This window comes from Xylocopa sonorina, unplaced genomic scaffold (assembly GCF_050948175.1).
Source record: "Xylocopa sonorina isolate GNS202 unplaced genomic scaffold, iyXylSono1_principal scaffold0059, whole genome shotgun sequence".
In the NCBI taxonomy this organism is placed as follows: domain Eukaryota; kingdom Metazoa; phylum Arthropoda; class Insecta; order Hymenoptera; family Apidae; genus Xylocopa; species Xylocopa sonorina.
This window is the reverse complement of record NW_027490130.1, coordinates 948745-972732: the sequence shown is the minus strand read 5'-3', so window position 1 is coordinate 972732 and position 23988 is coordinate 948745.

Here is a 23988-nt window from a genome sequence, read left to right as displayed (position 1 = left end):
ATTCAATTACAAATAGAAACGTCGAAAATAATATCCGCCAGCGTCAGGGAAACGAGAACGGCCTCCAGATCCGCCGCGAGACGGCACGCGGGGCCGCATCGAATCACAACGTTCTCGCAATAACGGAAGAGAGAGAGAAGATATAAATTATAGAGCCGCGGTTAATGTAACCGGAAAAACGAGCGTTCCTACCGTAATAATAGATTCTAAATCGTTAATTCAACCGGTCATAATGATGATTGATACCGGGGCGGAAATCAATGTAATAAAGGAGAACTTTCTTAGGAAAGACATCCCAGTAAACCGCGCCGAGCAGTTAACTATCACCGGGGTTACTCAGGGCACCGTAGGCACGTTAGGAACCGTCACATTATTTATGTTCTCGCGAGAAGTGCCTTTCAACGTAGTCAGCTCAGAATTTCCTATCAAGACAGCCGGAATCCTAGGATCAGGCTTCTGTGCGGACGCCGACATCTCCTTCAGAGATAAATTCATTCTTTGGCACGGTAATCGCATACCGTTCGCGTGTCGAAAGGACACAGTCGAGAAAATAACACTTCCTCCACGAACCAACTCAGGAATTCGCGTTAGGGTAATTAACTCCAACGTTGATGAGGGAATAATCCCCAAAGTTGAGCTCGCCGAGGGAGTATATTTCGGTAACGCGATAGTACGCATCGAAAAGGGACATGCGGTGACGCGCATAATAAATGCGACCGACCGCGAAATGACGATCCCTATTCCGAAAGTCTATGTGGATCCTCTTCCCGCTTCCAACACAATACTAAATCCTTCACTGTATCCATTATTTTCTAATTCTAATGTCCAACAAACATCTCCGAATCAAAAATTACCAAGCACTGCATCCAATAATACCAAGTCCGTCAACGCTGGATCCTCAAAAATCACGAAATTTTTTTCAAACCATGATTCAAAGCATCGCGTAAATATTCAACATCAGCAAATATCGAATAAATCCCTTTCTAAGAACCCTAGAGCTGGGAATGTAAACGAAGCTTCATACGCCGATATCGTTAAGAGACACCCGACACCAAAGATAACGCGCAGCGTCTCAAGTGCGACGCAATCCGAGAATAGACTTAAGAAAATAATCTCAGCCTTACGCCTCGATCACCTCAACAGTGAGGAAAGAAAAGATATACATGATTTAATTTCCAATGCACAAGACCTTTTTCATTTACCCGGCGACAAATTAGGATGTACAAATGTAACTTCACACCGAATTCCAACAGTTAACGACCAACCCGTAAATGTTAAACAATACAGATTTCCTCCGATACACAAACAGGAAATTCAAAAACAAATGGAACAATTGTTAAACGACGACATAATCAGACCTTCGAAATCTCCGTACAATTCCCCGCTCTGGGTAGTTCCAAAAAAGCCAGACTCTGCAGGGAACAAGAGGTGGCGCGTCGTGATCGACTACCGCGCGCTGAACGAACGATCCATAGCCGACGCATACCCTCTCCCCTGCATCACGGAAATACTGGACCAACTGGGCAGTGCAAAGTACTTCAGTACATTTGACCTGGCCAGTGGTTTCCACCAAATACCAATGTCTCCCTCCGACGCTGCGAAAACCGCGTTTTCGACTCCACACGGACATTTCGAATTCCAGCGAATGCCCTTTGGTTTACGTAATGCTCCAGCCACGTTCCAGAGACTCATGGATAGCGTGTTAACGGGTCTCCAAGGGAACGAAATGTTCGTGTACTTAGACGATATTGTTATATACGCTAGTTCGCTACAGGAACACAGAAATAAATTTAATAAACTTGCCGAGCGATTACGGGCTGCAAATTTAGTATTGCAGCCTGATAAATGTGAGTTCTTGCGACGGGAGGTAAATTATCTAGGACACATAATTAGTGAGAGAGGGGTAAAACCCGATCCAAATAAAGTTCGCGCCGTGAAAGATTTTCCGAGACCGCAAAATCCAAAACAGATCAAGCAATTTCTCGGCCTCGCAGGCTACTACCGTCGATTTATTGCCAATTTTTCCGCACTTGCAAAACCATTAACCAATTTGCTAAAAAAGGACGCTAAATTCATTTGGCGTAACGATCATGAAAACGCGTTCGTAACCCTTCGCGACATGCTTTGTGAAGCACCAATTCTGCAATATCCCGATTTCACAAAACCATTTATTATTACATCTGATGCATCCGCAGACGCAATTGGCGCCGTATTAAGTCAGGGTCCTATTGGAAAGGATCTACCAATCGCCTACGCATCTAGATTATTAAATAATGCCGAAAAAAATTATTCGACTATTGAAAAGGAATGCTTGGCGATCATATATGCAGTACATTTCTTCAGACCGTATATTTATGGAAAAACATTCAAACTAGTTACCGATCACAGGCCACTAGTTTGGATGAATTCAGTAAAAGACCCTTCGAGTAGGTTAATCCGCTGGCGACTCAAATTGGCAGAATACGAGTATGAAATAATCTACAAGCCAGGTAAAATCAACATGAATGCTGACGCGTTGTCTCGTAATCCAGTAGCTGTACAACCTATTACTAATCCCACTGATTCCGAGGACGATCTTTTCGACATCCGTCGTCCCTCTACAATTTCAATTCCGATCGCTCCACCGCCAACGCCAGCATCCTCTTCCGAAAGCCTTAATACTCCTTATCCACCGACAGAACAAGAGAACCCTTCATTACCGACACCATCCACCGAATGGCCGACCGCCGATACCGACTTGACCAGACGACAACGACCTCTGTTCGTAACAACTAGAGATTCAATAGCTGCACGTCGCGATAACCAAGTAATTTTTATAACAAAAGGTGGCCGCCCACTCGATAGAGGCGCCCTCGAATTGCAAAAAGCAGGAAAATTTTTCCAACATAAAGAACATATTACATTAGGAAGGGCCAAAGTAAACTCTGACAGTGGTTATTTCCAAATCGCGCTTCCAGTCACCGAACACGAGAGAAAAGCTATCGATAATGAAATCCTTATAGAATCACTAAGATCATTGTATGACGTAGTAACCGAACTACAACTTCAAACATTTAGCATTAGACAAACATACATAGACACCGTAACTTTCGCCCAAATTAAAAGAATTCTGTTAGATCTTTTCTTCGAAACAAACGTACAAATAACCATTTGCCAAGGGCTAATCCAAATTCCACCACCAGAACGTAGAACCGATATAATACGCGAAAACCATGACACACCACTCGGAGGTCACAAAGGCATCAATAAAACGTATTCAAGAATCCGCGAGAGACACTTTTGGCCAAATATGAAATCAGAAATACAAACATATATCGATAACTGTGACCAATGCCAGAAACAAAAGCTAACACGGGTTAAGACGCGTCAACCACTTACACTCACAGACACTCCGGGCACCGCCTTTGAAAAAATTTCTATGGACGTCATGGGTCCTTTACCACCAACACCAGACGGATTCACTAACATCCTAACCATTCAATGCCTATTAACCAAGTATTCCTTAGCCGTTCCCTTAAAACGCACTACAGCAGTAGACATCGCCGACGCCTTCATTACGCATTTCATCTGCCAATTTGGATGTCCCAAAGGTATTCTTACAGATCAAGGATCTAATTTTATCAATTCACTTATGAAAACAATAGCAAAACGTTTCAAAATTCAACAATTCAAAACCACAGCTTTTCATCCACAAACTAATGGTTCCGTAGAAAGGTCGCACCATGTACTCGCGGAATATTTAAAACATTTTATTGGCAATCGTAACAACTGGGAGAAGTGGCTCCCTTTCGCAATGTTCTCATATAATACGAGCACGCACGAGGGTACGCGTTATACACCGTACGAGCTCGTATACGGTAAAGTCGCCAGGCCCCCTTCATCAATTCCATTTCATGACACTTCCGAAAATGAATCTTACGCTAAATATCTGGATGAACTTAGCGACAGAATCCGAACTTCGCAAGAACTCGCGAAACAGAATTTAGATGGAGCGAAAGTCCGTTCTAAACATTATTATGATAGGAAACTCAATGTCCAGAAATTCCAAGTAGGTCAATGGGTGTACCTACTCCGCGAACCATTGCAACACAAATTTCAATCACAATACACCGGACCATATAAAATATTGGAAATTCTGGATAATCATAATGCGAAAATTAATGTTAAGGGTAGGCATAAGGTTGTACATACAAACAAATTAAAATTATGTAAACGATTGCAAGCATCTAATGTAAGAGCGAATGTATGCAAGAATGATAAATCTAGTGCCAGTGTTCAGTGCACCCCCAATTCAAAAACTGAAAACCACGATGAACAAAGTGTAATAGAAAACCCCAAAAACATAGTGGAAAGTGTGACAAGGACCACTAGTGTAGCAACACAAGACATGGCCAGCACAACATCACCGCAGAATCCACAGCATCCGCAGCGTCCGCTGAACACGCAGAGTCAGCAGCATCTACAGCATCCGCAACACAGGCAGAGCCCGCAGAACGCACAGCATCCGCAGCAAACACAACGCCACCAGAATCCATCGCATCCGCAGCATCCGCAGCATCCGCAGCATATGTTGCACCCACTACATCTACAAAGCCGAGAAAAGGATAAGAGCCAGGGAAAAGAAATAATCCACCCGCAATTGACAACCCGCACATCCTCAGTCCAGAGATTTCGGCATCGCCGAAATTCTTTTTCAATGGGGGGAGGTGTGACGTCAGGCGTAGCGCCTGCCACCCATTACATACGTCAGCATCCTCGTAACCTCCAGCATCGACCCCTGGACACAGGCAACCTGCAATACTCGCCTGAAGTATCGGCAACCAGCAGAGTTCGCGCGCGCACGACCGCACGCACTCAGTCGTACCTGCAAGGACCGCTGTCTCGCTCGCACCTACGAGCAACCCTATCGCCCTCTCATCAGGAATTCCGCCCAACAGAGAGAAGAAGCCGCAGTCCGTCGCCGCAATGGGGACTTTTCCAGTTCAGGGAATCTACGTTGCCTGAACCTACGTACTATTTTTAGAATAAGCCTATAATACTCATAGATATAAGTACTCGACACGAATTGTAACACACCACAACACACATGTAATTCTAAGTCCTTATTCTTAAGATTAGACGCTAGATGCGCCCAGGCTATCGGCACGAGCCGCTAGCCCCACCACGAGCCGCGAGTCCCCACTCGCTGGACCGCGCGCTCCCTACCACGAGCGCCTGCGACCGTAGCGCCTCGCGAACCGAGGAGGTCCCAGACGCGCCTCGAGAGACACATTCGGGTCCTCGGGCTTCTAGAGTTAACATCGATCTTCCATCTCAAGCCGCCTCAATGTGGGGTCTAGGCTACGCGTTGCTATTTCCATTTTACTAGTTCTAACTTAGAATAATTTCACTTTTGTACACTTTAACTTAGAATATATTTTACTTTAGTTACTAAATCCAATCTACAAGTTCTTTTACCAGTTCTACTAGTTCCTATTCCAATAATTACTAAATCTAAACATAATATACTAGTTCTTACGTTAAAACATTATTCTTAAACTACGAATTCTACGACGTGTTCCTTCCAACAACTGGGTTGCGTTTGTTCACCTTGAAGGAGTATAGAACTCAGCTTTGCGACGTTGCGATAGAGCGGACCGCCGCTTATCCTTCTGAACATTGCCTGAAAGTACAGAAAAACTGGGTGAATGAAACGTGGATCCGGTTCGCGAAGAACACGACGCGCGGGTCGTAAGAATTTTATACGTTCACTTGTTCGTGAATACCTGGGAGATACACCCCGAGTCCTCGTACCGCAGCAACCTGTCGTCATCGTTCCGGTTCAGTCACAGTTTTCCGAAACGCCGATCAACGCCGATTCGCCTGCCTCTGCAGCCAACGTCTCTGCAATATCCACAGTCTCCGCTGAATCTACTCTGCATCCAGACCGCTGTTTCCCGTTTTGCTGGAAGTTAATCGAAGTCACCGTCAACATCAACCGACCGATCGCTGCATCGATACCTACCAACGACCCCCGACGCACATTCTACCTGCGTATCGAGACTGAAGCCAGCGAAAGGTAAGGCTTTTCCATCATATCGCGAGTGTTTTTCCCGCGTCGCGTAAGCCAAAAATATCGGACCCGGTCGTAACGCGTTCCCGCGGACCGAAAACCGTATAAATAGGCTCGTGTCGTGAAGCCTCCGGATAAACGAAAAATTCTTTCGCCGGACGTGACACATGGTAAGATATAATATGATTTGCGAAGTGTTATGTATTCCTCGTCTACACTTCAAATGAATGTAAATGCGACACTTCCTTGCAAGGAAATAGCGTTTGCACATATCTACGTATCGAAGCAGTAGAGTTCAAATGCTTCTTAAAACGAGATATTGCATCTCATATCTATGTTTCATGATAAGATATAATATTCATTACGAAGTGTTATGCATTCCTGGTCTACGATTCAAATGAATGTAAATGCGACACTTCCTTGCAAGGAAATAGCGTTTGCAGATGTCTACGTATCGAAGCAATAGAGTTCAAATGCTTTTTAAAACGAGATATTGCATCTCATATCTATGTTTCATAATAAGATATAATATTCATTGCGAAGTGTTATGCATTCCTCGTCTACGATTCAAATGAATGTAAATGCGACACTTGCTTGCAAGGAAATAGCGTTTGCAGATGTCTCCGTATCGTAGCAATAGAGTTCTTATGATTCTTAAAACGCGATATCGCATCTCATTTCTATGTTTCATGGTAAGATATAATATGATATGCGAAGTGTCATGTATTCCTCGTCTACACTTCAAATGAATGTAAATACGACACTTCCTTGCTAGGAAATAGCGTCTGAAGATGTCTAGGTATCGTAGCAATAGAGTTCTTATGATTCTTAAAACGCGATATCGCATCTCATTTCTATGTTTCATGGTAAGATATAATATGATATGCGAAGTGTCATGTATTCCTCGTCTACACTTCAAATGAATGTAAATGCGACACTTCCTTGCAAGGAAATAGCGTTTGCACATATCTACGTATCGAAGCAATAGAGTTCAAATGCTTCTTAAAACGAGATATTGCATCTCATATCTATGTTTCATGATAAGATATAATATTCATTACGAAGTGGTAAGCATTCCTGGTCTACGATTCAAATGAATGTAAATGCGACACTTCCTTGCAAGGAAATAGCGTTTGCAGATGTCTACGTATCGAAGCAATAGAGTTCATATGATTCTTAAAACGCGATATCGCATCTCAATTCTATGTTTCACGGTAAGATATAACATGATTTGCGAAGTGTTATGTATTCCTCGCCTACACTTCAAATGAATGTGAATGCGACACTTCCTCGCTAGGAAATGGCGTTTGCAGATGTCTACGTATCGTAGCAATAGAGTTCTTATGATTTTTAAAACGCGATATCGCATCTCATTTCTATGTTTCATGGTAAGATATAACATGATTTGCGAAGTGTTATGTATTCCTCGTCTACACTTCAAATGAATGTGAATGCGACACTTCCTTGCAAGGAAATAGCGTTTGCAGATGTCTACGTATCGTAGCAATAGATTTCTAATGCTTCATAAAACGCGATATCGCATCTCATTTCTATGTTTCATGGTAAGATATAATATTCATTGCGAAGTGTTATGCATTCCTCGTCTACGCTTCAAATGAATGTAAATGCGACACTTCCTTGCAAGGAAATAGCGTTTGCACATATCTACGTATCGAAGCAATAGAGTTCAAATGCTTCTTAAAACGAGATATTGCATCTCATATCTATGTTTCATGATAAGATATAATATTCATTACGAAGTGGTAAGCATTCCTGGTCTACGATTCAAATGAATGTAAATGCGACACTTCCTTGCAAGGAAATAGCGTTTGCAGATGTCTCCGTATCGTAGCAATAGAGTTCTTATGATTCTTAAAACGCGATATCGCATCTCATTTCTATGTTTCATGGTAAGATATAATATGATATGCGAAGTGTCATGTATTCCTCGTCTACACTTCAAATGAATGTAAATACGACACTTCCTTGCTAGGAAATAGCGTCTGAAGATGTCTAGGTATCGTAGCAATAGAGTTCTTATGATTCTTAAAACGCGATATCGCATCTCATTTCTATGTTTCATGGTAAGATATAATATGATTTGCGAAGTGTTATGTATTCCTCGTCTACGCTTCAAATGAATGTGAATGCGACACTTCCTTGCATGGAAATAGCGCTTGCAGATGTCTACGTATCGTAGCAATAGAGTTCTTATGATTCTTAAAACGCGATATTGCATCTCATTGCTATGTTTCATGGTAAGGTATAATATGATTTGCGAAGTGTCATGTATTCCTCGTCTGCACTTCAAATGAATGTAAATGCGACACTTGCTTGCAAGGAAATAGCGTTTGCAGATGTCTCCGTATCGTTGCAATAGAGTTCTTATGATTCTTAAAACGCGATATCGCATATCATTTCTATGTTTCATGGTAAGATATAATATGATATGCGAAGTGTCATGTATTCCTCGTCTACACTTCAAATGAATGTAAATGCAACACTTCCTTGCTAAGAAATAGCGTCTGAAGATGTCTAGGTATCGTAGCAATAGAGTTCTAATGCTTCTTAAAACGCGATATCGCATCTCATTTCTATGTTTCATGGTAAGATATAATATGATTTGCGAAGTGTTATGTATTCCTCGTCTACACTTCAAATGAATGTAAATGCGACACTTCCTTGCAAGGAAATAGCGTTTGCACATATCTACGTATCGAAGCAATAGAGTTCAAATGCTTCTTAAAACGAGATATTGCATCTCATATCTATGTTTCATGATAAGATATAATATTCATTACGAAGTGGTATGCATTCCTGGTCTACGATTCAAATGAATGTAAATGCGACACTTTTCTTGCAAGGAAATAGCGTTTGCAGATGTCTACGTATCGAAGCAATAGAGTTCATATGATTCTTAAAACGCGATATCGCATCTCAATTCTATGTTTCATGGTAAGATATAACATGATTTGCGAAGTGTTATGTATTCCTCGCCTACACTTCAAATGAATGTGAATGCGACACTTCCTCGCTAGGAAATGGCGTTTGCAGATGTCTACGTATCGTAGCAATAGAGTTCTTATGATTTTTAAAACGCGATATCGCATCTCATTTCTATGTTTCATGGTAAGATATAACATGATTTGCGAAGTGTTATGTATTCCTCGTCTACACTTCAAATGAATGTAAATGCGACACTTCCTTGAAAGGAAATAGCGTTTGCAGATGCCTACGTATCGAAGCAATAGAGTTCAAATGCTTCTTAAAACGAGATATTGCATCTCGTATCTATGTTTCATAATAAGATATAATATTCATTGCGAAGTGTTATGCATTCCTCGTCTACGATACAAATGAATGTAAATGCGACACTTCCTTGCAAGGAAATAGCGTTTGCAGATGTCTACGTATCGTAGCCATAGAGTTCTTATGATACTTAAAACGCGATATTGCATCTCATTTCTATGTTTCATGGTAAGATATAATATGATTTGCGAAGTGTTATGTATTCCTCGTCTACACTTCAAATGAATGTAAATGCGACACTTCCTTGCAAGGAAATAGCGTTTGCACATATCTACGTATCGAAGCAATAGAGTTCAAATGCTTCTTAAAACGAGATATTGCATCTCATATCTATGTTTCATGATAAGATATAATATTCATTACGAAGTGGTATGCATTCCTGGTCTACGATTCAAATGAATGTAAATGCGACACTTCCTTGCAAGGAAATAGCGTTTGCAGATGTCTACGTATCGAAGCAATAGAGTTCATATGATTCTTAAAACGCGATATCGCATCTCAATTCTATGTTTCATGGTAAGATATAACATGATTTGCGAAGTGTTATGTATTCCTCGCCTACACTTCAAATGAATGTGAATGCGACACTTCCTCGCTAGGAAATGGCGTTTGCAGATGTCTACGTATCGTAGCAATAGAGTTCTTATGATTTTTAAAACGCGATATCGCATCTCATTTCTATGTTTCATGGTAAGATATAACATGATTTGCGAAGTGTTATGTATTCCTCGTCTACACTTCAAATTAATGTGAATGCGACACTTCCTTGCAAGGAAATAGCGTTTGCAGATGTCTACGTATCGTAGCAATAGATTTCTAATGCTTCATAAAACGCGATATCGCATCTCATTTCTATGTTTCATGGTAAGATATAATATTCATTGCGAAGTGTTATGCATTCCTCGTCTACGCTTCAAATGAATGTAAATGCGACACTTCCTTGAAAGGAAATAGCGTTTGCAGATGCCTACGTATCGAAGCAATAGAGTTCAAATGCTTCTTAAAACGAGATATTGCATCTCGTATCTATGTTTCATAATAAGATATAATATTCATTGCGAAGTGTTATGCATTCCTCGTCAACGATACAAATGAATGTAAATGCGACACTTCCTTGCAAGGAAATAGCGTTTGCAGATGTCTACGTATCGTAGCAATAGAGTTCTTATGATACTTAAAACGCGATATTGCATCTCATTTCTATGTTTCATGGTAAGGTATAATATGATTTGCGAAGTGTCATGTATTCCTCGTCTGCACTTCAAATGAATGTAAATGCGACACTTGCTTGCAAGGAAATAGCGTTTGCAGATGTCTCCGTATCGTAGCAATAGAGTTCTTATGATTCTTAAAACGCGATATCGCATCTCATTTCTATGTTTCATGGTAAGATATAATATGATATGCGAAGTGTCATGTATTCCTCGTCTACACTTCAAATGAATGTAAATACGACACTTCCTTGCTAGGAAATAGCGTCTGAAGATGTCTAGGTATCGTAGCAATAGAGTTCTTATGATTCTTAAAACGCGATATCGCATCTCATTTCTATGTTTCATGGTAAGATATAATATGATATGCGAAGTGTCATGTATTCCTCGTCTACACTTCAAATGAATGTAAATGCGACACTTCCTTGCTAGGAAATAGCGTTTGCACATATCTACGTATCGAAGCAGTAGAGTTCAAATGCTTCTTAAAACGAGATATTGCATCTCATATCTATGTTTCATGATAAGATATAATATTCATTACGAAGTGTTATGCATTCCTGGTCTACGATTCAAATGAATGTAAATGCGACACTTCCTTGCAAGGAAATAGCGTTTGCAGATGTCTACGTATCGAAGCAATAGAGTTCAAATGCTTCTTAAAACGAGATATTGCATCTCATATCTATGTTTCATAATAAGATATAATATTCATTGCGAAGTGTTATGCATTCCTCGTCTACGATTCAAATGAATGTAAATGCGACACTTCCTTGCAAGGAAATAGCGTTTGCACATATCTACGTATCGAAGCAATAGAGTTCAAATGCTTCTTAAAACGAGATATTGCATCTCATATCTATGTTTCATGATAAGATATAATATTCATTACGAAGTGGTATGCATTCCTGGTCTACGATTCAAATGAATGTAAATGCGACACTTCCTTGCAAGGAAATAGCGTTTGCAGATGTCTACGTATCGTAGCAATAGAGTTCTTATGATTCTTAAAACGCGATATCGCATCTCATTTCTATGTTTCATGGTAAGATATAACATGATTTGCGAAGTGTTATGTATTCCTCGTCTACACTTCAAATGAATGTGAATGCGACACTTCCTTGCTAGGAAATAGCGTTTGCAGATGTCTACGTATCGTAGCAATAGATTTCTAATGCTTCTTAAAACGCGATATCGCATCTCATTTCTATGTTTCATGGTAAGATATAATATTCATTGCGAAGTGTTATGCATTCCTCGTCTACGCTTCAAATGAATGTAAATGCGACACTTCCTTGCAAGGAAATAGCGTTTGCAGATGCCTACGTATCGAAGCAATAGAGTTCAAATGCTTCTTAAAACGAGATATTGCATCTCATATCTATGTTTCATGGTAAGGTATGATATGATTTGCGAAGTGTCATGTATTCCTCGTCTGCACTTCAAATGAATGTAAGTGCCACACTTGCTTGCAAGGAAATAGCGTTTGCAGATGTCTCCGTATCGTAGCAATAGAGTTCTTATGATTCTTAAAACGCGATATCGCATCTCATTTCTATGTTTCATGGTAAGATATAATATGATATGCGAAGTGTCATGTATTCCTAGTCTACACTTCAAATGAATGTAAATACGACACTTCCTTGCTAGGAAATAGCGTCTGAAGATGTCTAGGTATCGTAGCAATAGAGTTCAAATGCTTCTTAAAACGAGATATTGCATCTCATACCTATGTTTCATAATAAGATATAATATTCATTGCGAAGTGTTATGCATTCCTCGTCTACGATTCAAATGAATGTAAATGCGACACTTCCTTGCAAGGAAATAGCGTTTGCAGATGCCTACGTATCGAAGCAATAGAGTTCAAATGCTTCTTAAAACGAGATATTGCATCTCATATCTATGTTTCATGATAAGATATAATATTCATTACGAAGTGTTATGCATTCCTGGTCTACGATTCAAATGAATGTAAATGCGACACTTCCTTGCATGGAAATAGCGTTTGCAGATGTCTACGCATCGAAGCAATAGAGTTCAAATGCTTCTTAAAACGAGATATTGCATCTCATATCTATGTTTCATAATAAGATATAATATTCATTGCGAAGTGATATGCATTCCTCGTCTACGATTCAAATGAATGTAAATGCGACACTTCCTTGCAAGGAAATAGCGTTTGCAGATGTCTACGTATCGTAGCAATAGAGTTCTTATGATTCTTAAAACGCGATATTGCATCTCATTTCTATGTTTCATGGTAAGATATAATATTCATTGCGAAGTGTTATGCATTCCTCGTCTACGCTTCAAATGAATGTAAATGCGACACTTCCTTGCAAGGAAATAGCGTTTGCAGATGCCTACGTATCGAAGCAATAGAGTTCAAATGCTTCTTATAACGAGATATTGCAACTCATATCTATGTTTCATGGTAAGGTATGATATGATTTGCGAAGTGTCATGTATTCCTCGTCTGCACTTCAAATGAATGTAAGTGCGACACTTGCTTGCAAGGAAATAGCGTTTGCAGATGTCTCCGTATCGTAGCAATAGAGTTCTTATGATTCTTAAAACGCGATATCGCATCTCATTTCTATGTTTCATGGTAAGATATAATATGATATGCGAAGTACCATGTATTCCTCGTCTACACTTCAAATGAATGTAAGTGCGACACTTGCTTGCAAGGAAATAGCGTTTGCAGATGTCTCCGTATCGTAGCAATAGAGTTCTTATGATTCTTAAAACGCGATATCGCATCTCATTTCTATGTTTCATGGTAAGATATAATATGATTTGCGAAGTGTTATGTATTCCTCGTCTACACTTCAAATGAATGTAAATGCGACACTTCCTTGCTAGGAAATAGCGTTTGCAGATGTCTACGTATCGTAGCAATAGATTTCTAATGCTTCTTAAAACGCGATATCGCATCTCATTTCTATGTTTCATGGTAAGATATAATATTCATTGCGAAGTGTTATGCATTCCTCGTCTACGCTTCAAATGAATGTAAATGCGACACTTCCTTGCAAGGAAATAGCGTTTGCAGATGCCTACGTATCGAAGCAATAGAGTTCAAATGCTTCTTAAAACGAGATATTGCAACTCATATCTATGTTTCATGGTAAGGTATGATATGATTTGCGAAGTGTCATGTATTCCTCGTCTGCACTTCAAATGAATGTAAGTGCGACACTTGCTTGCAAGGAAATAGCGTTTGCAGATGTCTCCGTATCGTAGCAATAGAGTTCTTATGATTCTTAAAACGCGATATCGCATCTCATTTCTATGTTTCATGGTAAGATATAATATGATATGCGAAGTACCATGTATTCTTCGTCTACACTTCAAATGAATGTAAGTGCGACACTTGCTTGCAAGGAAATAGCGTTTGCAGATGTCTCCGTATCGTAGCAATAGAGTTCTTATGATTCTTAAAACGCGATATCGCATCTCATTTCTATGTTTCATGGTAAGATATAATATGATATGCGAAGTGCCATGTATTCCTCGTCTACACTTCAAATGAATGTAAATGCGACACTTCCTTGCTAGGAAATAGCGTCTGAAGATGTCTAGGTATCGTAGCAATAGAGTTCTAATGCTTCTTAAAACGCGATATCGCATCTCATTTCTATGTTTCATGGTAAGATATAATATGATTTGCGAAGTGTTATGTATTCCTCGTCTACACTTCAAATGAATGTAAATGCGACACTTTCTTGCTAGGAAATAGCGTTTGCAGATGTCTACGTATCGTAGCAATAGATTTCTAATGCTTCTTAAAACGCGATATCGCATCTCATTTCTATGTTTCATGGTAAGATATAATATTCATTGCGAAGTGTTATGCATTCCTCGTCTACGCTTCAAATCAACGTAAATGCGACACTTCCTTGCAAGGAAATAGCGTTTGCAGATGCCTACGTATCGAAGCAATAGAGTTCAAATGCTTCTTAAAACGAGATATTGCATCTCATATCTATGTTTCATGATAAGATATAATATTCATTACGAAGTGTTATGCATTCCAGGTCTACGATTCAAATGAATGTAAATGCGACACTTCCTTGCAAGGAAGTAGCGTTTGCAGATGTCTACGTATCGAAGCAATAGAGTTCAAATGCTTCTTAAAACGAGATATTGCATCTCATATCTATGTTTCATAATAAGATATAATATTCATTGCGAAGTGTTATGCATTCCTCGTCTACGATTCAAATGAATGTAAATGCGACACTTCCTTGCAAGGAAATAGCGTTTGCAGATGTCTACGTATCGTAGCAATAGAGTTCTTATGATTCTTAAAACGCGATATCGCATCTCATTTCTATGTTTCATGGTAAGATATAACTTGATTTGCGAAGTGTTATGTATTCCTCGTCTACACTTCAAATGAATGTGAATGCGACACTTCCTTGCTAGGAAATAGCGTTTGCAGATGTCTACGTATCGTAGCAATAGATTTCTAATGCTTCTTAAAACGCGATATCGCATCTCATTTCTATGTTTCATGGTAAGATATAATATTCATTGCGAAGTGTTATGCATTCCTCGTCTACGCTTCAAATGAATGTAAATGCGACACTTCCTTGCAAGGAAATAGCGTTTGCAGATGCCTACGTATCGAAGCAATAGAGTTCAAATGCTTCTTAAAACGAGATATTGCATCTCATATCTATGTTTCATAATAAGATATAATATTCATTGCGAAGTGTTATGCATTCCTTGTCTACGATTCAAATGAATGTAAATGCGACACTTCCTTGCAAGGAAATAGCGTTTGCAGATGTCTACGTATCGTAGCAATAGAGTTCTTATGATTCTTAAAACGCGATATCGCATCTCATTTCTATGTTTCATGGTAAGATATAACATGATTTGCGAGGTGTTATGTATTCCTCGTCTACACTTCAAATGAATGTGAATGCGACACTTCCTTGCTAGGAAATAGCGTTTGCAGATGTCTACGTATCGTAGCAATAGATTTCTAATGCTTCTTAAAACGCGATATTGCATCTCATATCTATGTTTCATAAAAAGATATAATATTCATTGCGAAGTGTTATGCATTCCTCGTCTACGATTCAAATGAATGTAAATGCGACACTTCCTTGCAAGGAAATAGCGTTTGCAGATGTCTACGTATCGTAGCAATAGAGTTCTTATGATTCTTAAAACGCGATATTGCATCTCATTTCTATGTTTCATGGTAAGGTATAATAAGATTTGCGAAGTGTCATGTATTCCTCGTCTGCACTTCAAATGAATGTAAATGCGACACTTGCTTGCAAGGAAATAGCGTTTGCAGATGTCTCCGTATCGTAGCAATAGAGTTCTTATGATTCTTAAAACGCGATATCGCATCTCATTTCTATGTTTCATGGTAAGACATAATATGATATGCGAAGTGTCATGTATTCCTCGTCTACACTTCAAATGAATGTAAATGCGACACTTCCTTGCTAGGAAATAGCGTTTGCACATATCTACGTATCGAAGCAGTAGAGTTCAAATGCTTCTTAAAACGAGATATTGCATCTCATATCTATGTTTCATGATAAGATATAATATTCATTACGAAGTGTTATGCATTCCTGGTCTACGATTCAAATGAATGTAAATGCGACACTTCCTTGCATGGAAATAGCGTTTGCAGATGTCTACGCATCGAAGCAATAGAGTTCAAATGCTTCTTAAAACGAGATATTGCATCTCATATCTATGTTTCATAATAAGATATAATATTCATTGCGAAGTGATATGCATTCCTCGTCTACGATTCAAATGAATGTAAATGCGACACTTCCTTGCAAGGAAATAGCGTTTGCAGATGTCTACGTATCGTAGCAATAGAGTTCTTATGATTCTTAAAACGCGATATTGCATCTCATTTCTATGTTTCATGGTAAGGTATAATATGATTTGCGAAGTGTCATGTATTCCTCGTCTGCACTTCAAATGAATGTAAATGCGACACTTCCTTGCTAGGAAATAGCGTCTGAAGATGTCTAGGTATCGTAGCAATAGAGTTCTAATGCTTCTTAAAACGAGATATTGCATCTCATATCTATGTTTCATGGTAAGGTATGATATGATTTGCGAAGTGTCATGTATTCCTCGTCTGCACTTCAAATGAATGTAAGTGCCACACTTGCTTGCAAGGAAATAGCGTTTGCAGATGTCTCCGTATCGTAGCAATAGAGTTCTTATGATTCTTAAAACGCGATATCGCATCTCATTTCTATGTTTCATGGTAAGATATAATATGATATGCGAAGTGCCATGTATTCCTCGTCTACACTTCAAATGAATGTAAATGCGACACTTCCTTGCTAGGAAATAGCGTCTGAAGATGTCTAGGTATCGTAGCAATAGAGTTCTAATGCTTCTTAAAACGCGATATCGCATCTCATTTCTATGTTTCATGGTAAGATATAATATGATTTGCGAAGTGTTATGTATTCCTCGTCTACACTTCAAATGAATGTAAATGCGACACTTCCTTGCTAGGAAATAGCGTTTGCAGATGTCTACGTATCGTAGCAATAGATTTCTAATGCTTCTTAAAACGCGATATCGCATCTCATTTCTATGCTTCATGGTAAGATATAATATTCATTGCGAAGTGTTATGCATTCCTCGTCTACGCTTCAAATCAACGTAAATGCGACACTTCCTTGCAAGGAAATAGCGTTTGCAGATGCCTACGTATCGAAGCAATAGAGTTCAAATGCTTCTTAAAACGAGATATTGCATCTCATATCTATGTTTCATGATAAGATATAATATTCATTACGAAGTGTTATGCATTCCTGGTCTACGATTCAAATGAATGTAAATGCGACACTTCCTTGCAAGGAAATAGCGTTTGCAGATGTCTACGTATCGAAGCAATAGAGTTCAAATGCTTCTTAAAACGAGATATTGCATCTCATATCTATGTTTCATAATAAGATATAATATTCATTGCGAAGTGTTATGCATTCCTCGTCTACGATTCAAATGAATGTAAATGCGACACTTCCTTGCAAGGAAATAGCGTTTGCAGATGTCTACGTATCGTAGCAATAGAGTTCTTATGATTCTTTAAACGCGATATTGCATCTCATTTCTATGTTTCATGGTAAGGTATAATATGATTTGCGAAGTGTCATGTATTCCTCGTCTGCACTTCAAATGAATGTAAATGCGACACTTGCTTGCAAGGAAATAGCGTTTGCAGATGTCTCCGTATCGTAGCAATAGAGTTCTTATGATTCTTAAAACGCGATATCGCATCTCATTTCTATGTTTCATGGTAAGACATAATATGATATGCGAAGTGTCATGTATTCCTCGTCTACACTTCAAATGAATGTAAATGCGACACTTCCTTGCTAGGAAATAGCGTTTGCACATATCTACGTATCGAAGCAGTAGAGTTCAAATGCTTCTTAAAACGAGATATTGCATCTCATATCTATGTTTCATGATAGGATATAATATTCATTACGAAGTGTTATGCATTCCTGGTCTACGATTCAAATGAATGTAAATGCGACACTTCCTTGCATGGAAATAGCGTTTGCAGATGTCTACGCATCGAAGCAATAGAGTTCAAATGCTTCTTAAAACGAGATATTGCATCTCATATCTATGTTTCATAATAAGATATAATATTCATTGCGAAGTGTTATGCATTCCTCGTCTACGATTCAAATGAATGTAAATGCGACACTTCCTTGCAAGGAAATAGCGTTTGCAGATGTCTACGTATCGTAGCAATAGAGTTCTTATGATTCTTAAAACGCGATATCGCATCTCATTTCTATGTTTCATGGTAAGATATAACATGATTTGCGAAGTGTTATGTATTCCTCGTCTACACTTCAAATGAATGTGAATGCGACACTTCCTTGCTAGGAAATAGCGTTTGCAGATGTCTACGTATCGTAGCAATAGATTTCTAATGCTTCTTAAAACGCGATATCGCATCTCATTTCTATGTTTCATGGTAAGGTATAATATGATTTGCGAAGTGTCATGTATTCCTCGTCTGCACTTCAAATGAATGTAAATGCGACACTTGCTTGCAAGGAAATAGCGTTTGCAGATGTCTCCGTATCGTAGCAATAGAGTTCTTATGATTCTTAAAACGCGATATCGCATCTCATTTCTATGTTTCATGGTAAGATATAATATTCATTACGAAGTGTTATGCATTCCTGGTCTACACTTCAAATGAATGTAAATGCGACACTTCCTTGCTAGGAAATAGCGTTTGCACATATCTACGTATCGAAGCAGTAGAGTTCAAATGCTTCTTAAAACGAGATATTGCATCTCATATCTATGTTTCATGATAAGATATAATATTCATTACGAAGTGTTATGCATTCCTGGTCTACGATTCAAATGAATGTAAATGCGACACTTCCTTGCAAGGAAATAGCGTTTGCAGATGTCTACGTATCGAAGCAATAGAGTTCAAATGCTTCTTAAAACGAGATATTGCATCTCATATCTATGTCTCATAATAAGATATAATATTCATTGCGAAGTGTTATGCATTCCTCGTCTACGATTCAAATGAATGTAAATGCGACACTTCCTTGCAAGGAAATAGCGTTTGCAGATGTCTACGTATCGTAGCAATAGAGTTCTTATGATTCTTAAAACGCTATATCGCATCTCATTTCTATGTTTCATGGTAAGATATAACTTGATTTGCGAAGTGTTATGTATTCCTCGTCTACACTTCAAATGAATGTGAATGCGACACTTCCTTGCTAGGAAATAGCGTTTGCAGATGTCTACGTATCGTAGCAATAGATTTCTAATGCTTCTTAAAACGCGATATTGCATCTCATATCTATGTTTCATAATAAGATATAATATTCATTGCGAAGTGTTATGCATTCCTCGTCTACGATTCAAATGAATGTAAATGCGACACTTCCTTGCAAGGAAATAGCGTTTGCAGATGTCTCCGTATCGTAGCAATAGAGTTCTTATGATTCTTAAAACGCGATATCGCATATCATTTCTATGTTTCATGGTAAGATATAATATGATATGCGAAGTGTCATGTATTCCTCGTCTACGATTCAAATGAATGTAAATGCGACACTTCCTTGCAAGGAAATAGCGTTTGCAGATGTCTACGTATCGTAGCAATAGATTTCTAATGCTTCTTAAAACGCGATATCGCATCTCATTTCTATGTTTCATGGTAAGGTATAATATGATTTGCGAAGTGTCATGTATTCCTCGTCTGCACTTCAAATGAATGTAAATGCGACACTTGCTTGCAAGGAAATAGCGTTTGCAGATGTCTCCGTATCGTAGCAATAGAGTTCTTATGATTCTTAAAACGCGATATCGCATATCATTTCTATGTTTCATGGTAAGATATAATATGATATGCGAAGTGTCATGTATTCCTCGTCTACACTTCAAATGAATGTAAATGCGACACTTCCTTGCACGGAAATAGCGTTTGCACATATCTACGTATCGAAGCAATAGAGTTCAAATGCTTCTTAAAACGAGATATTGCATCTCATATCTATGTTTCATGATAAGATATAATATTCATTACGAAGTGTTATGCATTCCTGGTCTACGATTCAAATGAATGTAAATGCGACACTTCCTTGCAAGGAAATAGCGTTTGCAGATGTCTACGTATCGAAGCAATAGAGTTCATATGATTCTTAAAACGCGATATCGCATCTCAATTCTATGTTTCATGGTAAGATATAACATGATTTGCGAAGTGTTATGTATTCCTCGTCTACACTTTAAATGAATGTGAATGCGACACTTGCTTGCAAGGAAATAGCGTTTGCAGGTGTCTCCGTATCGTAGCAATAGAGTTCTTATGATTCTTAAAACGCGATATCGCATCTCATTTCTATGTTTCATGGTAAGGTATAATATGATTTGCGAAGTGTCATGTATTCCTCGTCTGCACTTCAAATGAATGTAAATGCGACACTTGCTTGCAAGGAAATAGCGTTTGCAGGTGTCTCCGTATCGTAGCAATAGAGTTCTTATGATTCTTAAAACGCGATATTGCATCTCATTTCTATGTTTCATGGTAAGGTATGATATGATTTGCGAAGTGTCATGTATTCCTCGTCTGCACTTCAAATGAATGTAAGTGCGACACTTGCTTGCAAGGAAATAGCGTTTGCAGATGTCTCCGTATCGTAGCAATAGAGTTCTTATGATTCTTAAAACGCGATATCGCATCTCATTTCTATGTTTCATGGTAAGATATAATATGATATGCGAAGTGTCATGTATTCCTCGTCTACACTTCAAATGAATGTAAATGCGACACTTCCTTGCTAGGAAATAGCGTCTGAAGATGTCTAGGTATCGTAGCAATAGAGTTCTAATGCTTCTTAAAACGCGATATCGCATCTCATTTCTATGTTTCATGGTAAGGTATAATAAGATTTGCGAAGTGTCATGTATTCCTCGTCTACACTTTAAATGAATGTGAATGCGACACTTCCTCGCTAGGAAATGGCGTTTGCAGATGTCTACGTATCGTAGCAATAGAGTTCTTATGATTCTTAAAACGCGATATCGCATCTCATTTCTATGTTTCATGGTAAGATATAATATGATATGCGAAGTGTCATGTATTCCTCGTCTACACTTCAAATGAATGTAAATGCGACACTTCCTTGCTAGGAAATAGCGTTTGCACATATCTACGTATCGAAGCAGTAGAGTTCAAATGCTTCTTAAAACGAGATATTGCATCTCATATCTATGTTTCATGATAAGATATAATATTCATTACGAAGTGTTATGCATTCCTGGTCTACGATTCAAATGAATGTAAATGCGACACTTCCTTGCAAGGAAATAGCGTTTGCAGATGTCTACGTATCGAAGCAATAGAGTTCAAATGCTTCTTAAAACGAGATATTGCATCTCATATCTATGTCTCATAATAAGATATAATATTCATTGCGAAGTGTAATGCATTCCTCGTCTACGATTCAAATGAATGTAAATGCGACACTTCCTTGCAAGGAAATAGCGTTTGCAGATGTCTACGTATCGTAGCAATAGAGTTCTTATGATTCTTAAAACGCGATATCGCATCTCATTTCTATGTTTCATGGTAAGATATAACTTGATTTGCGAAGTGTTATGTATTCCTCGTCTACACTTCAAATGAATGTGAATGCGACACTTCCTTGCTAGGAAATAGCGTTTGCAGATGTCTACGTATCGTAGCAATAGATTTCTAATGCTTCTTAAAACGCGATATTGCATCTCATATCTATGTTTCATAATAAGATATAATATTCATTGCGAAGTGTCATGCATTCCTCGTCTACGATTCAAATGAATGTAAATGCGACACTTCCTTGCAAGGAAATAGCGTTTGCAGATGTCTACGTATCGTAGCAATAGAGTTCTTATGATTCTTAAAACGCGATATTGCATCTCATTTCTATGTTTCATGGTAAGGTATAATAAGATTTGCGAAGTGTCATGTATTCCTCGTCTGCACTTCAAATGAATGTAAATGCGACACTTGCTTGCAAGGAAATAGCGTTTGCAGATGTCTCCGTATCGTAGCAATAGAGTTCTTATGATTCTTAAAACGCGATATCGCATATCATTTCTATGTTTCATGGTAAGATATAATATGATACGCGAAGTGTCATGTATTCCTCGTCTACACTTCAAATGAATGTAAATGCGACACTTCCTTGCTAGGAAATAGCGACTGAAGATGTCTAGGTATCGTAGCAATAGAGTTCTAATGCTTCTTAAAACGCGATATCGCATCTCATTTCTATGTTTCATGGTAAGATATAATATGATTTGCTAAGTGTTATGTATTCCTCGTCTACGCTTCAAATGAATGTAAATGCGACACTTCCTTGCAAGGAAATAGCGTTTGCACATATCTACGTATCGAAGCAATAGAGTTCAAATGCTTCTTAAAACGAGATATTGCATCTCATATGTATGTTTCATGATAAGATGTAATATTCATTACGAAGTGTTATGCATTCCTGGTCTACGATTCAAATGAATGTAAATGCGACACTTCCTTGCAAGGAAATAGCGTTTGCAGATGTCTACGTATCGTAGCAATAGAGTTCTTATGATTCTTTAAACGCGATATTGCATCTCATTTCTATGTTTCATGGTAAGGTATAATATGATTTGCGAAGTGTCATGTATTCCTCGTCTGCACTTCAAATGAATGTAAATGCGACACTTGCTTGCAAGGAAATAGCGTTTGCAGATGTCTCCGTATCGTAGCAATAGAGTTCTTATGATTCTTAAAACGCGATATCGCATCTCATTTCTATGTTTCATGGTAAGACATAATATGATATGCGAAGTGTCATGTATTCCTCGTCTACACTTCAAATGAATGTAAATGCGACACTTCCTTGCTAGGAAATAGCGTTTGCACATATCTACGTATCGAAGCAGTAGAGTTCAAATGCTTCTTAAAACGAGATATTGCATCTCATATCTATGTTTCATGATAAGATATAATATTCATTACGAAGTGTTATGCATTCCTGGTCTACGATTCAAATGAATGTAAATGCGACACTTCCTTGCAAGGAAATAGCGTTTGCAGATGTCTACGCATCGAAGCAATAGAGTTCAAATGCTTCTTAAAACGAGATATTGCATCTCATATCTATGTTTCATAATAAGATATAATATTCATTGCGAAGTGTTATGCATTCCTCGTCTACGATTCAAATGAATGTAAATGCGACACTTCCTTGCAAGGAAATAGCGTTTGCAGATGTCTACGTATCGTAGCAATAGAGTTCTTATGATTCTTAAAACGCGATATCGCATCTCATTTCTATGTTTCATGGTAAGATATAACATGATTTGCGAAGTGTTATGTATTCCTCGTCTACACTTCAAATGAATGTGAATGCGACACTTCCTTGCTAGGAAATAGCGTTTGCAGATGTCTACGTATCGTAGCAATAGATTTCTAATGCTTCTTAAAATGCGATATCGCATCTCATTTCTATGTTTCATGGTAAGGTATAATATGATTTGCGAAGTGTCATGTATTCCTCGTCTGCACTTCAAATGAATGTGAATGCGACACTTCCTTGCTAGGAAATAGCGTTTGCAGATGTCTACGTATCGTAGCAATAGATTTCTAATGCTTCTTAAAACGCGATATCGCATCTCATTTCTATGTTTCATGGTAAGATATAATATTCATTGCGAAGTGTTATGCATTCCTCGTCTACGCTTCAAATGAATGTAAATGCGACACTTCCTTGCAAGGAAATAGCGTTTGCAGATGCCTACGTATCGAAGCAATAGAGTTCAAATGCTTCTTAAAACGAGATATTGCATCTCATATCTATGTTTCATGGTAAGGTATGATATGAT